This window comes from Lemur catta, chromosome 13 (assembly GCF_020740605.2).
Source record: "Lemur catta isolate mLemCat1 chromosome 13, mLemCat1.pri, whole genome shotgun sequence".
Classification (NCBI taxonomy): Eukaryota; Metazoa; Chordata; class Mammalia; order Primates; family Lemuridae; genus Lemur; species Lemur catta.
In genome coordinates this window covers 73,341,321-73,356,724 of record NC_059140.1, presented here as the reverse complement: position 1 = coordinate 73,356,724, position 15,404 = coordinate 73,341,321, and the positions used below count along the sequence as shown (strand labels likewise).

At 40.8% G+C, this 15,404-nt stretch overlaps 1 protein-coding gene across 6 annotated transcripts in view; it reads left to right on the top strand.

Annotated features, from left to right (window-relative positions):
- The first annotated feature begins 3,912 nt into the window (after nucleotides 1–3,912).
- PDS5B (PDS5 cohesin associated factor B) overlaps nucleotides 3,913–15,404 on the top strand; it is a 163,933-nt gene continuing 152,441 nt past the window's right edge. For 2 of the 6 annotated variants that reach the window (XM_045566941.1, XM_045566939.1), the window contains exon 1: nucleotides 3,913–4,078. The gene's annotated coding sequence lies outside the window, so the exon portion shown is untranslated. The remainder of the gene's footprint in view (nucleotides 4,079–15,404) is intronic. The other 4 variants (XM_045566944.1, XM_045566943.1, XM_045566945.1 and 1 more) reach the window with 3 other exon arrangements.

Here is a 15,404-nt window from a genome sequence, read left to right as displayed (position 1 = left end):
ACTATCCTTGCCTAGAACAGAAATGTGAGACTGAAAAATTGTTTTGGCATTTTTGGCCATCTTACATTGGAATGCTGATTTTTAAACTGTACAAAAATAAAGAACATTGAGTAGTGATTGCATATGAATATATGTGAAATGTATCATATTGCAGGAATTCATATGCCTTTGCACAAATTTCCTGAAGTTGAACTGATGATAAACGCTTTTCTAAACACAAATCTGTCTTTGGATGGCAACGCAAGGTAGGATATATTATATAAAAATCTCTGTCATCTATCTTTGGAACTCTTTTAAAAAATAAGGTCTATCAAACACAGTCCAACACATTTTCTGAAGATCTAGTTTACAGAAATTTCCCAGGTGATTTTGATATTCTTCCACTCCACTCCAGTTGAGAACCACTGCCCTGGGACTGCAGAGGAATGTGGCATCCTTTCAGGAATATTTGCATTGTAAAGAGAGTCATAAGACGGGCACAGCACCTTATTCAGGGTATTAATTATAGAAGGAGGAATTCTAGGCACCAGGGGCTCAATCTTCGAGGAGGGTGAAGGAAAAGAGCCCTTATGCTATATTTCATTGATAGTAATGCCATGAATGGGAGACCACTTCAGGGACTTGGAGATGATCACAATGCTTCATCCCATTCCCTAATGTCTAAAGTACCACAAAGTTAATTTCTGCTGTGCTTAGTCTCTGCTAATGGATACAAATGGGCCAGTGTGTTATCTTTTTCAAGGAACACGACCACATTCCAACATATTTCCTGGAGATCCAATGTCTTAACCCAATAAATTAGCCTAGTGGGAATTTCAGCACTGTTGCAGACTGGCAGGGATCATATTATTGGCTTGACTAGCCTTTCAGACATACTTTGACTTATACCAAACAGGTAACGGTGTTTGCCAGGGTAAGACCCGGTCTCCTCATTCACTAAGTAGCTTCCCAGCATGCTTTACTATGCATGATACATGTTTTTTTTTTTTTACTGCTTTTTGAAAAGCATGCTCTAGTGTAGTGAGGCTGTATTCAAAATGTGGTAGGTGCAATGGAGGTATATTTAGGACTGTTCATGTTAACTATGTGCATTCTTGATGTCTTCCAACTTCCTAACCTCTTTAACTTCAACTTTAGAACCTATCCAAGAAAACAAACAAACAAACAAAAAACAAAACACAAAGACCAGATAACCCAAATATGAGTGGTGTAGTAGGCAGGATAATGGTCCTCCCAATGATATCCATGTCTTAATTCCCAGAAACATTTCACTATGTTATGTTACATGTCAAAGGGTAATAAGGGTCACTAATCAACTGACCTTAAATTAGGGAGATTATCCTGGATTACCTTGGTGGGTCCAATATAATCACAAGAGTCTTAGAAGTAGATGAGGGAGGCAAAAGGGAGTCAGAGAAAGAGATGTGACAATGGAAGCCGGTCAGAGAGATGCTAAGGAGATGGCTGTAAAGACGGAGGAAAGAGGACATGAGCCAAGGGACCCAGGCAGCTTCTAGAAGATGGAAAAGGCAAGCAAATGGACTCTCCCATAGAGCCCCCAGAAAGGAACACAGCCCTGCCAGTATCTTGATTTTAGCCTAGTACAACATGTGTCAAACCTCTGAACTAGAGAACTGCACGACAACAAATTTGTGTTGTGTTAAGCCACTGACTGTGTGATAATTTGTTATAGCAGCAATGTAAAATAGTACAGGTGGGGACTGGATTTGTGGTTCTTCATAGTCAAGGACAATTCTCCTAACCATGTCTGTATCCAATTATCATTTTTACATAATTCCCACACACTTTCTCTTTCTCAGAGTAGAAAGCATTCACAACTGACTTCTGAATGGTTCATGTTCTTAGCTATCTTCAATTATGTACTTTCCAATTATATGGCTTCTGATGAGTTACAATTTGACTGTTTTTCAAATCCCAAAACACAAAGGATTATTTTTATTCTAAGAGCAATTTCAGATTCCAGTTTTCCTAAACAATGTTGCTTAAAATGAAGGTTTATATTACTGATTTCTGTAAATCCATATGCTGGCGTATAAAACTATACCCTTTCTTTAGAAACTAAGCTTTGTTGAGACTTTAGAGTTTTTCCTCCGTCTGTCCTAATGTAATTGCCCCATTGCTCCTTACCATGTAGCTTTTTTGAAGGTTGTCTCCTTTCTGCTTACTCTTAGAGTTCAGTCCTGTGGTGTTGGTAGCCTGAGGTGGCAATATGTATTTTGGGCATCGTTACCGAAACTCATATCATGCCATTTTATAATAGAAAGGGTTAATGGTGAAACTAGCAAAAGAGCTCACAAAGTTTACGTGACACCTTTAGTCATTTCAGGACTCACTTCCATATATAAGATGCAGAACAAAATTCTTAAACAATTCACACATTCAACAGAAATATTTACCGAGCACCTTCTAGGTGCCAAATGGTGGGGATGAGAGCCGTGTACTTTTTAGACAAAAATTCTTGCCCTCATTCTTCTGCTCTGAAACTTTCTTGCTCCCTGTCTTTGGAGGTTTGAGAATTGAAGAGGGCAAAGCAAGAAAGGTAATAAAAACAATCAAAGAGATAGAGAAGGTTTTTCTAGATCTAGACATCCTCCTTTCCTTCTATGCAGGATTATGTCGATGGAACAACGATGAAAAATAGGAAAGTTCCTGAGATAATTTTAAAAAGGGGGCAGAAAGAACTCAGAGCAGACTTCATTGAGCAATGTGTAAAATGGGTTAGAACCCTGCAGTATTTAATGGCAAAATCTCAGACAGCGGAATACAGTAACACAGGTCTAGCAAGCACTAGAGGAGACTGAAGCAGAATTGTTCACGGAGCCCCACAGAAAAGGAAATGAGTAGGTCTTGGTATCTCTAGGTGCCCTGGCCTGTTGGAATTTTATGACACTTCCTTTCTACCACAATAACATTAGTTCGTGTATTAGCATTACCTAAGTTTTGTTTTAATTGATAAATATGCTACCGTCATCCATTAATTCATCTCTTGCTTGTTCGTTGTTGAAACAAGTTCTCCCTGGAACAAAGTTCTAGTAACCAAATACAGCATATCAGGGAAACTTCCTCACAGCAGGGATGGTATAAATGGAAGTAAAAGGAGAAAGCATCCTTTCTTCAGCTCTGGCAGGGGCCTGGCTGAGGAGAAAACCTTCCCCAAAGGTCGGGGATAAGCAGCGGTGAGCGGGCAGAGCCCACCCCACCCTCCAGCCGCAGGAGGGAGGCCTGGCACCTCCCGGGGCGGAGGGGGAAGAAACCCACCCCCTAGAACGCGCCCTTGTGGTCTGCAGCCTATTTCTTCCTCTAACAAGGACAACTCTGCCAAGACGAGGGAACAGGAATGCTTTGGTCCAGGCTGAATTACTACGTCCCTCCCTACACCTGCCGCCTACTCAGTAATTCCTCAAATCCGGAAAGCGGTGGGATTTAGTCAAGACGTAACACACAACATGTAGGAAAACTATTTGTATGGCATTTTGAGACGGTTAGGTCAGCGTTCGCAAGTAAGGAGCAAAGTGGTCAATAAACACCAGTTTTACCTGCATAGCACAACATTAGCGCTGAATGACAGTGTTTCAAACATTGCCCAACTGTATTGAAAAAGTGAGAGACAGATGCCAGCCCATGTGGTTTTCGGTAGAAGTCTGGGAAGCCGCAGAGGCAGAGGACACGCCGACAGCCGAGCAACTGGCTGCCACCGGGGCGACGGCGGCGGCGGCGCGCCGGAGTGGCAGCGTGAGCGCGCACGGGGCGGGGCGGAGGAGGGGCGTGCGCGCGCGCACGGGGCGGGGCGGAGCGGAGTCCGGCGCGCGGGACCGTCTGGTCGGCAGGGGGCGCTGCGCACCCACGCCGCGCTTTGCCTGCCCCCGGGTGCTGTCCGCGGCGGTTCTATTGGAGCAGCCGCCGAAGAGCGCTTGGCGCCATTTTGAAGCGGAGAGGAGGAGGAACGGCCGGGCTGGCTGCGGAAGGGGAGGGGGGGGAGAAGGCGATTGGATGCGGCGGCGGCGGCGGATCCCGGAGAGCAGCGGAGTGAGAGGAGTAGCGAGTCGGACAGCCGGAGGTAGGAAACAATTCAGTTAACGGAAAGAAAATGTCTCTTCTGTCTGGTCGCCGCGCTCCATTTTTCAGTGGGCGCCAGCGCGGCTGTATGTGTGTGTGTGTGTCTGTAGCGCGGCTGAAGCGCCGCCCGCCCGCCCGCCGGCCGGGACTCGCCTGCCGGCTTAGGGGCTGCGGCGTTCGGCTGCCTGGCGGCGGCCCGGGCGGGGGTCGCGGGTCGCGGGCCGGGCTGCACGGTGGGGGTGGGGAGGCCCCGCGGGCGGCGCGCTCCTCCGCGCCGCGGGCTCTGCCGCAGCCTCTGGAAATTAAACTTGCCGCCCTGGTCCGGCCCGGGCGCTCGCGGCGGTGGCGGCGGGCGGTGACCTTGCGCGCGGGCGGGGGTCCCGGGGCAGCCCCAGCCCGCGCCCTCCCGCCGGCGCCCCTCCCCCCGCGCGCCCGGCCGGCCGGCGGCTGTTTCCCGGGCGGCAGGCGGGCGGCGCGGTGCTCCTGTTGAATCCTCCCGCGGGCGGGTTTCTCCCTTCCGGGCGAGGGGCGGGCGGGGAGCGCCGCGGGGCCGGGCCGCGGGCGCCCTGGGCCCCTCCGCGGAGTCCCCGCGCGCCGCCCCGCGCCGCGCGGCCTCCGCTCCAGGCCTGGGAACGGGCTGCTGGAGTGACATTTTCACACTGTTACTTGCCAGCCGCCTGAGAGAAAGCGCGCTAACCGCGCCTCTTGGAGCCGGTGCTCGGGGAACCTGAGGACCTAGTTGAAGAAGAGCCCGGCACTGGCGTGAAGTGACTGCTCCCAGGCGACAACTGAATTCTAGCTTTCCTAAAGGAAGGAACCGTAGCGAAATGGTGTGCAATTGTGAATAGTTAACGTTTTGCACGGTTATTTTATTGATACTTTAAAAGTTTTCGGTCTAGAGAAAAACCGTATTTGTTGTTGCTGCTGCCGTTGGGTTTTGGTATATGCGTTAAATCCTACTCTGAGCAGCTCGACAGTTACTCCAGAGAATGAATCTGAACCCTAAATGCAGCACTTCGTCTTCGGAACTGCTTGCTACTGCGTTCCTTCCCGCGGACCGTGTGAGCTTGGGGAACGGTTTGAAAGAGCAGTCAGTTACCCACCCACTCCACACGTCTTAAACATCTTACTGACTCCATAAAGGGTTAATCCTTTTCTATTCCGAAGAAATGATGGATGGGCATTGGTATCCCGAAGATCCTACCCTGTTTATTAAATAGTTTCGAAAACTTTGGATATACCTTTAATTTCTGAGGTTCGTCTGCAGTCTTGAGAGAGTTGGGTAATCCTGTACTGTCTGCCTAATAAACTTTAAAGACTCAAGTGTGTTTACATACAGGAGGCAGGCTGTAAATAAGTCATAATTATTTAAAATTTCAGTGGCAATATAATCATTGTTCTCAGTTAACATCTCTAGATAAAGTTCCGTGACAGAACATTTTCTATATTAACTCACGTAGTAGTCGAGTAAATAATAAAAAACTACAAACATGGACTTAAAAGGACACTTCTTTATCTATACAGTACACATGTCAGGGATGTTAATATTATTAGGAACAATAAAGTGAACATTTAATGGTGTATGCAGGTCATTTTGTGGAACAATTACTTTTGTATCTCATGGTGATAGCAGAAAACCTAATTAAAATTTATAGTTATGAATATGTAGGTGAAAGTTACAACATGGGACTTCATATGTTAAGATAGATTTATTTTATAAAAATACATCTCAAGAATATTCCTTCAAAATAAAATTTGTGCACAATGTAAATTTACAAATATATATAGAAAAGGTGCACTTCAGACTTTTTAAAATTGCTAAAGTAGTAACTTCCCCCCACCCCTCTTTCTGGTGGGTGGTTTAAAAAATTATCTTCTTCTCAGGTGGGTTTTACTTGAAGGTGTATTTTAAATGAGAAGGTAGTGCTTGTCTTGGCCTTTCTTTTTTTCCCATTTTGGTTGAGGTTGATTCTCCCTGTATTAACTTGACCTTTACAGTAGCTTTTGTTACTCCTTCTGTCACGTTTATTCCTCTCTGATTCTCCCCCTTCCCATTTCCCCAAGAATTAGAGGAGATATGTGGTGATGATAGCGATTCTTGTTGTCATGAGATTGTTTAAGGTTATTTGTTGTAAGGCTCTATTGAGTTGGCTGTTGGATGAAAATGTTTTAATTTTTAAGTTTATTTGAAATTGTTCTGGAGCTTTGTTTAACATTTACAAAGAGTAACATTTTGAGGACTAGGCTTTATAAGTAATTTCTTAAGCCTAAAATAAAGGGATACCCTGTGTTAGGGCTTGCCCTGGAGAAGAATGAAATGGTAGAATATACTCAAAACTTTGTGATGAAGTATTTTTGGAAGTTGTCTTCGTGTCCTTGGAGAATTTAGAGACTGCCCTTTGGCTTCCTCAGTGCTACTTTTTCTTGATCACGTTTGCTTAGAACTAACAGGAGGGCTCACCCTGATTTGGCTTATGGACTTGTGGATGACACATACTGTATATAACTTATATTAGAAAAGAATAAATTTATGCTTCCTTTGTTAATGTTAGAGCTACAAGGAAACCTAAGGATGATCTCTAACTCACTTATTTTATACATGAGAAATGAGGGTCAGATTGTAATAGATTTATGCAAGGTCACAGTGATATTCATGGGGTGGAATTGGAGCAGCCCTTAGGTCTTCTGGAATCTTAGAAGTTTCCACATGGTCTATATTGTTTTATTCAAGTCTTAGGAATATTTAACACATTGACTGCCATGTGAGTTGTATTTAACTCACGCCAGTTTTGAGCCCGGGGCGTCATGAAGCATACGTAACTCATGTCTCATCACTTTGGAAGCCTCAATAGCTATTTTTCAAGTTGCATATAACTTATGCACAGAAAACAATAAAAAAACCCCAAGTTTTTCATTAAATTAGAGAGGATCATTTTGTTTTTGAAGTTTTTGTTTTCGTAACAAAACACCGTGGCCCCAAGGAAACATTTTTTTTTCCTAGTGGGGCAGTCAGTGTGTTAAAATTATTTCGAGGTAGCACACAACACTCCATCCCTTACTCCCCTTTTCATTCATTCAACCAAGAACTACAGTTTCAAGGTTAACATCAGTTTCAGAATTTGATTTTAATAATTTCTTTCCAGGATTCAGTCTACTTCTGTCTCAGAAGATAACTGCTTACATGTCTGTCTCCTGGAGCTGCTTGCTCTTTTATTGTGTAACATTACTTGGCATGGCATTTATTTATTCTTCATGAAACTTGTAAGCCAGAGTAATTTGGAAAAGTTGGTACTATGTTCAGCTTTATTTTGTGATGAGGTATAATGTGTATATGAATGTGTGGATTTTTTTACTTTTAAACTCAGCTACACAAGTCATTTGTCACTTCTAGTTACAATAGGCATTTTATATGGCTTGAATATTCCTGTTTGGGAATGTTAAAAATTCCAGAAATACTTACTTTAAAAATAAACCCAATAATTTCTCCGTGAATGTATTTACTTTTTAAGCTTATTTAAGAAGCTGACAAATGGTTCACAATTCTGCCTCTTTGGAGAGCAGAGATCAGCTCTTTTCTGACACTATTCTGTTATGAACCACCTGATGATAATCATTTTCCCCAATACTTGAAAAAGGTTTTATAACCCTTTCTCACTAGGTAGTTCAGAATTAAAAATAAGTTTGCTGCGTTGAGACTGTAATTGTTTTGGCTGGCATGAATGATCACACACAGTGAGAAAATCATGATGGTAAAACTCAGATGAATATAACTTAGTTGTTTAAATTTTAAAGCTTTTAATCTGAGATATTTAAAAATATCCATAATAGTTCTGCTCTAATGATCAGATGTTAATAGTAAGCAGTGATTAGAAATACTTGGTTTACCTGTGTAAAACTTAAAAATCAGTTAAGAGATGTGGAAGAAAGACTGATTAAAGCAAGAAGCTATTTTAAGAGATCTTTAAAAGGCCTAAAAGGACTCTACTATCCTGCTCTTTCTTCTTTGACAGTGAATGCTCTGACCTGATTCAGCTGAATTGAAATATTAAGCTTCCATATACTTACATTACCAGGGGTGATGCAGCAAACGGACTGAGACACCTTTTCCTAGAGAAGTGTAGAGTAGTAGTTGGCCACCCACACCAAGGTGATAAGAGCTGAGACAAGCCAGAGTAGGATCCCTGCAGTTAATTAGTTCTGAAAAGAGAAGGCTTTCCCCCTTTTGCAGTGATAATTAAGGTTGCTCTTCTTTATGTGGGAGAGTGAAATTAGCCAAGACTATATCTGTCTGTCTGTATCTATCTATCCATCCATCCATCCATCCATGGTAAGGAGAAGCAGGGGATATTATGACCATGACAGTCTCACTGTCTAAGAGAGAATGGTTAGGGACCTGAAAGGAAGTGAGTTTGTGTTTCCCTAGACAAGGTAGGGATTCTTTTTCTCTTTCATCTCAGAGGTGATTTTTAGGGAAGTAAGTGAAGAGATTTTTAAAGGAAACTTCCATATTCCAAAATATATCCCTTAGTACCTTAAATTCTACCAGGCAGTTGCAGTTAACTTTCAGATATGGGGCAGGTTTTGGGGGAAGGTAGGAGTTGGTGGTGTGAGAGTGGTGGTTAAGCTTGGGGGAATAGAGTACTTAAAGAATTGTATATTTTCAGTTAAAAGTTATACAGGTATATAGTTTAAAAAATCCTAATAGTAGAGAAAAGCAAAAATAAAAGTTACTTTTCTCCTCTTTCCTCCAAAAGGTAAGCCATTGTTAATAGTTTCCAGAAAGTTTAGTTTCTGAAAAATTTATACAAGTAGTATTATACTATTGCACTTCTGTTTACTTTTTTAACTGCAGTTTAGTTTTTTCCTTAGTTAAAGAGTTCTTTTCATACTGGCACATATGCATCAACATAATTAAAAATTGATTAGAGTATTTTAAGTGTGTACCATAATGTATTTTTTCTAACTCCTGTTGAGTGATATTAGGTTGTAATCATTTACACTAACTAGCAGTGTACGAGTGTGCCTGTCTACATATGTGTTTGCCAACATTGGACTTTTTAAAACTTTGTACTTTTTGCCAATTTGATATGTGAAATTTGTCTTGTTTTGGGTTTGCATTTCTTTGATTATGAGTAAGGGTAAACATTTGTTTATATGCTTACTGGGGGAGGTTATTTGCAGCACATTCTTTAATTGAGTAGTTTAATAGTAGTTTGATTTACTTGCTGCAACTGCTTCCCCCCCTTACCTAAGCACTAAGATAATCTGAGAAAGGTGCGACTTTTAGGGAGGAATAAGATTTTAGAACCTGTTGCACTTTGAAGGGGAGTGATGCTCTGAATGGAGAGACTTTGAACAACCAGGGGTCAGTATGAGAGTATGGAAAATCCTGAAAGCCTTTGACTTGATGCTGGCATGAGGTAAAAGAAAGGCAGAAGCGATACGAAGGGAGATTTGAGAGTCAGGGCAAATAAATTTAGTGCAGGGTCAGCTCTTACTTCATACTGTCTGCTTGTCCTGTCTCATCACTCACCCCTCCCACCTTCAACTGTCATTTCATTTTTATTCATACTGTCATTTGGTTTGCTCCTCTTTCCTGACAGGTGTGGTAACCTGGACCTTGGTATTTCAGTTCCTCCAGATATGAGGGACAGTTAGTTTTTCTTACAAGGGAAACTGATTTTCCTTCAAACCAGTCAAAGGGAGCAGTTTATTTCTAGCATCTTTTAGATCTATTTCCTGATCTTGGGTGGTACCTCTCTGTAGCTGATATTCTGCTAGAGTGTCAGAGGCCTTACATGCTGAACTGTACAGAAATCTTGGAATGTTGGTATGATAGCATGAGCTCTGTTCCTATTTAATTCCTATATCCTCTCCCCACCCCCAGCTTTACTTTTCATGAAATGAGTTTTTCCTAGCAGGCTTGGGTGGTGATTGGTTTAAAAGACTCTCCTCTGTCCCCCATTATTGTGGACAGAATACTTGTTATCAAATGACTGGTCTTTTGTTATCTTTACCCCTAGTTCAGGCCATTGGTTCTCAAAATGGGGTGATTTTAGATAAACCCCATGCTCATTTCTCCAACCTCTAGGAAATTTGGCATTGTCAAGCTGGGAGTGGGGGGCGGTGGTGGTGCTACTGGCATCTAGTGGGTAGAGTCCAGGGATACTGCTAAACATCCTAAACATGTGTAGGGCAGCCCTCCACAACAAAAAATTTTCTGACCCAAAATGTCTATTGTGCCAAGGTTCAGAAACCATGGTCTATGCAGAACTAGTCCAGGAAGCCTGAATTTACCCCCAACTCAGCTGAATTAGGCCTGCCCACCAACTTTGATGATAGCAACCAAGTAATAGTAATGTTTCATGTGCAGTCCTCCCTCAGTATCTTCAGGGGATTGGTTTAGGACCCTTCTCGAGTACCAAAATCCACCAATGCTCAAATCCCTTGTATAAAATGATGTAGTATTTGCATATAATCTACACACATCCTTGCATATACTTTAACTTTAGATTAATTATACCTAATGCAATCTAAATGCTATGTAAATAGTTGTTACACTGTATTTTAAAAATTTGTATTATTATTTTTTAAGAGATAGGGTCTTGCTTTGTTGCCCAGTCAGGAGTACAGTGTTGCTATTGTAGCCCTGTGCAGCCTTGAACTCTTGGGCTCAAGCAATCCTCCTGTATCAGCTTCCCCACCAGCTGGGACTATATGCATATACCACCATGACTGGCTAATTTTTAAAAAAAAAATTTTGTGGAGATGAGGTCTCACTGTGTTGCCCAGACTGGTCTCAAACTTTTGGACTCAAGTGATCCTTGGTCTCCTAAATCCTTGAATATTTTTGATCTGTAGTTGATTGGGTCTGTGAATGTACAACCCATGGATACAGAACTCTCAGATACGGAGGGCTGACTGTAGTCTTTAAATAAAGCTCTTGAGCGCTTTTCCCCCGTGTCTTTTTGTTACCTCTATTTTCTGCTTTTGACTTTTCCTCCTTCTCACCTATCCTGTGGCATAACATAAGTAGGTCAAGTCAAGTCTTTATAGCCCTGTGGGAATTTGGAAGGTCACTGGCATTTAAGACTTGAGCATTGATAGGAGCATACTTAGGCACTTGGTATGATGCCTAGTGAGTGAAGTCCCTTTCTAAGGAAGGCAGAAGAGCATGGTGGTTAAGCATATAGACTTAAGAGTCAAGACCACTTGGATTTTTGTCCTGTCTCCATGACTAGCTAGCTGTGTCACCATGAGCAAATTACTTAATCTTACCAAATCTCAGTTTCTTAATCTGTAAAGTGGGGGATAATAGCAGATATCTCATTTTTAAAAACAGCTTTATTGAGATATAATTCCCTTACCATAATCCGTAGAAAATATACAATTCATTATTTTCTAGTACACTTACAGGTTTGTGCAGCCATCACCACAGTCTAATTTTGGAACATTTTTGTCTCCTGTAAAAGAAACACCAAACTGAATGTAAGTTAGTCCAGCTGTTATGGAGAACAGTATGGAGGTTCCTCAAAAAACTACAAATAGAACTGCCATATGATCCAGCAATCTCACTTCTGGGTATATAACCAAAGGAAAGGAAATCAGTATATTGAAGAGATATCTGTACCCCTGTTGATTGCAGCACTATTCATAATAGTTAAGATAGATAATGAATCTAAGTGTGTTCATCAGTGGATGAATGGGGCCAGGCACAGTGGCTCACGCCTGTAATCCTAGCATTTTGGGAGGCTGAGGTGGGAGGATTCTAGCCTTAGTAAGAGCAAGATCCTGTCTCTACAAAAAATAGAAAAATTAGCCGGGCATGGTGACATGCACCTATAGTTCCAGCTGCTTGGGAGACTGAGACAGGAGGATGGCTTGAGCCCAGGCATTTGAGATTGCAGTGAGCTTTAGCCTGGCAACAGAGCAAGACCCTGTCTCAGGGGAAAAAAAAAATGAATGAGTGGATAAAGAAACTGTAGTATATATACATGATGAAATATTATTCAGTCTTAAAAAAGAATGAAATCCTGTCATTCGCAGCAACATGGATGAGCCTGGAAGACGTTATGTTAAGTGAAATAAACTAGGAACAGAAAGATAAATACTGCATATTCTCATGTGTAGAAGCTAAAAAAGTTGATCTTGTAAAAGTAGAGAGTAGGATTGTGGGTGGTTACTAGAGGCTGGGAAGGGTAGCGGAAGGGGCTGGGGAGAGAGATGCTAAACAATACAAGATTGCACCTAGACAGGAGGAATAAGTTCCAGTGTTCTGTAGGATGACTGCTGTTGACCCTTGAACAACTTAGGGATTAGTTGCGCCAACCCCCTATGCAGTCAAAAGTTTATGCATAACTTTTGACTTCCTCAGGACTTAACTGCTAATAGCCTACTGTTGACCTGAAGCCTTACTGATAACATAAACAGTTAACACATAGTTTGCATTTTATATGTATTGTGCACTGTATTCTTACAATAAAGCAAGCTAGAGAAAAGAAAATGTCAAGACAGTCATAAGGAAGAGAAACTATATTTACTATTCATTAAGTGGAAGTGGATCATCGTAAAGGTCTTCATGGTTGTTGTTTTGAGGTTGAATAGGCTGAGGCGGAGGAAGAGGAGGGGTTGGTCTTGCTATGTCAGGGGTGGCAGAGGGAGAAGAGGTGGGGGAGGTAGAAGGGGGGAGGCAGGAACACTTGGTATAACTTAACATTGAAAAGAATCTGTGTATAAGTGGATCTGTGCAGTTCATGTTGTCCAAGGGTCAACTGTACAGTTAAAAATTTGTTATATATTTTCAAATAGCTAGAAGAGAGGATTTTGAATGTTTCCAACACAAAGGATAAATGTTTGAGGTGAAGGATGTGCTGATTACCTTGATTTGATCATAACACATTGTATGTATCACAGTATCACTATGTACCTCATAAATATGTGTAATTGTTATGTGTCAATTAAAAACAAATAATAAAACCACCAAATGCATTAGCTGTCACTTCCCATTACCCTTGTTTCATTAGTTTTTGGGATAAGCCAGGTCAAATTCTTAACTTGATATCAAATATGTAAGTATGCAGTAAGAGATGCTTATAACTTTTTGCAGGGAGACTGTGACAGAGTCTATTTACGTTATTTTAGAGAATACAAAAATGGGATAATTGTTGAATGAATGTTTGCATCCTGTACTGTGCGAGGAAACTGTGCTCAGCGCTGGCTAGAGATATAAAGATGAAAGGTATTTCTTCAATCAAGATAGATATATAATCAAGTAGGAGAAAACAGGCTAGTATAAAAATAATTATAAAACAAGGCAAAATATAGTTAGTGCTTTCAGGAAGATGTAAACAAAATATTTGAAGTTGGAAATTTGACAGAAGAAGATTAATTATGTCACTCTGAAAGTGTAGGAACCAGGAAGAACTTCTTGAAGGAGGGACCATTTTGGCCAAGTCTTAGATGATGGAAAGATGGGACATTTTGGCTCCAGTGAGGAGTACTTGAAGAATACTATGCTTTTTTGTTTTTTTGTTCCCTCATGCTGTTGCCAAATAATTGCCTCTGGTAACTACACCTATACCCTTTTTTAATGTTTTAATCTGTTGTGAACCTGGGAAACTAAATGTATTAAATAATACATTGCATTAATAATAATAGTGAGAACTTAATGTTTAAGAAAAAGATATCAATATATGGTCTTATGCTGTCAGTTTAAGTTAGTTGCTTTTTTAGTTTATTCTCTGGGTCTTGATTTCATCCCATTTAATTGGCTTGGAAGAATAAGTAATTCCTAGATAAATTAGCCTCATACACGGTTTCTTTGTTTTTCTTCTCCAAGGCTTCTACTATCAACTGTATCCCCTGACCACTCTTAAATTTCCTATTTTCTTTTCCTATTGCTGTTGGACACAGCACCTCCAATGCAAGTCCACAACTGTGCTGCTTTCCCTTGCCCTTTAACATCTTACCAATTTTTGCCTTGGTTAATAACAAATTTCTTTTCTTTGAACGTTGTTAGGGATGACTAGATTTATCATTATGTTGGAAACCTGGGCATCATCTTTGACCCCTCCATCTCCTCTACTTCTCACATCAAATGAGTTACCAAATCCTGTTGATTCTAATACAGTATTTTTAAAGGCTATAATTACTATTTTTTTTTACTATATGCATATCTATACTTCAAAAGTAAGAAAGCAAAAAGAGTACAAAGATACACAATAAAAAGTCATTCATTCCCCCTTCCCCATTGGTCTCATTCCCTGCAATAGTGTAGAAATGTTATTGATTTCGTATATATCCTTCTGGGGATTTAAAAAATATAACCATATACAAATATATTTATGTCACCTCAGTCTCCTCTTCATGTGTTTTACTCTAATGTTGGAAACTAACTCTTCTGCCTTTTACTTTTTTTTCACTGAACAATATATTAATACCTTGGAAATCATTCTTATTAGTATATAAAGCACTTTCTCCTCTCTTCTCTCTTTCCTTCTCCCCTACCAGGTGCAGAGTGTTCATTTTTATTTATATATCATAATTTAACTAGTCTGTTAATAGATTGTTTCCAGTTTTTACTATTATTAATATAAAATTGCTGTAGTGAGCAACCTTGTGCAGATATCATTTACGTTTTCAAGTGTGTCTTTGGGATATATTCCTAGAAGTGGAACTGCTGGGCCAAAGAGTATAGTGGATATAATTTTGATAGATATTGTTAAATTGCCCTTCATAAGGCTTGTAACAGTAATGTATATCTGAGAATACTTGTTATGCATAGCCTTGTCAACACTGTGTATAATCAAACATTTTGGATTTTGCCAATCTGATAGGTGAAAAATGGTATCCTAGTGTAATTTTAATTTAGTTTTCTCTTATGGTTGAAGCTGAGCATCGTTTCATATGTTTGAACTATTTTTATTTCTTTTTCTGAAAACTGTCTTTATTCTTAATCTTTTCCCATTTTTCTGCCTATTTTGGGGATTCTTAAATTCCTATTCAGTCCCTCTGCCATTGGTTGGTATACTAAAAGTAAAACATCACTGGCTTGCTCTCCTGCAGTTGTCTTCTTGCTGGTCTTTCTGTTTCTAGTTTCACTCCCTTCCAGGCACTCTCTCACACCCATACAGATACTTCTGATCACAAATTTGAATGTCTCGTTCTTTGCTTAAAATTATTCAGTGGCTCTTCACTACCTCTGTAATCAAAATATTTTAGCATTGGCATGGTATGTAGCTACCTACCTACCTTGCTAGGATTTCCTTTCATTTCCTTATAGGTCCTTTGAACCCCTCAATCAATGAACTGCTCCTGGCTCCCTGTTG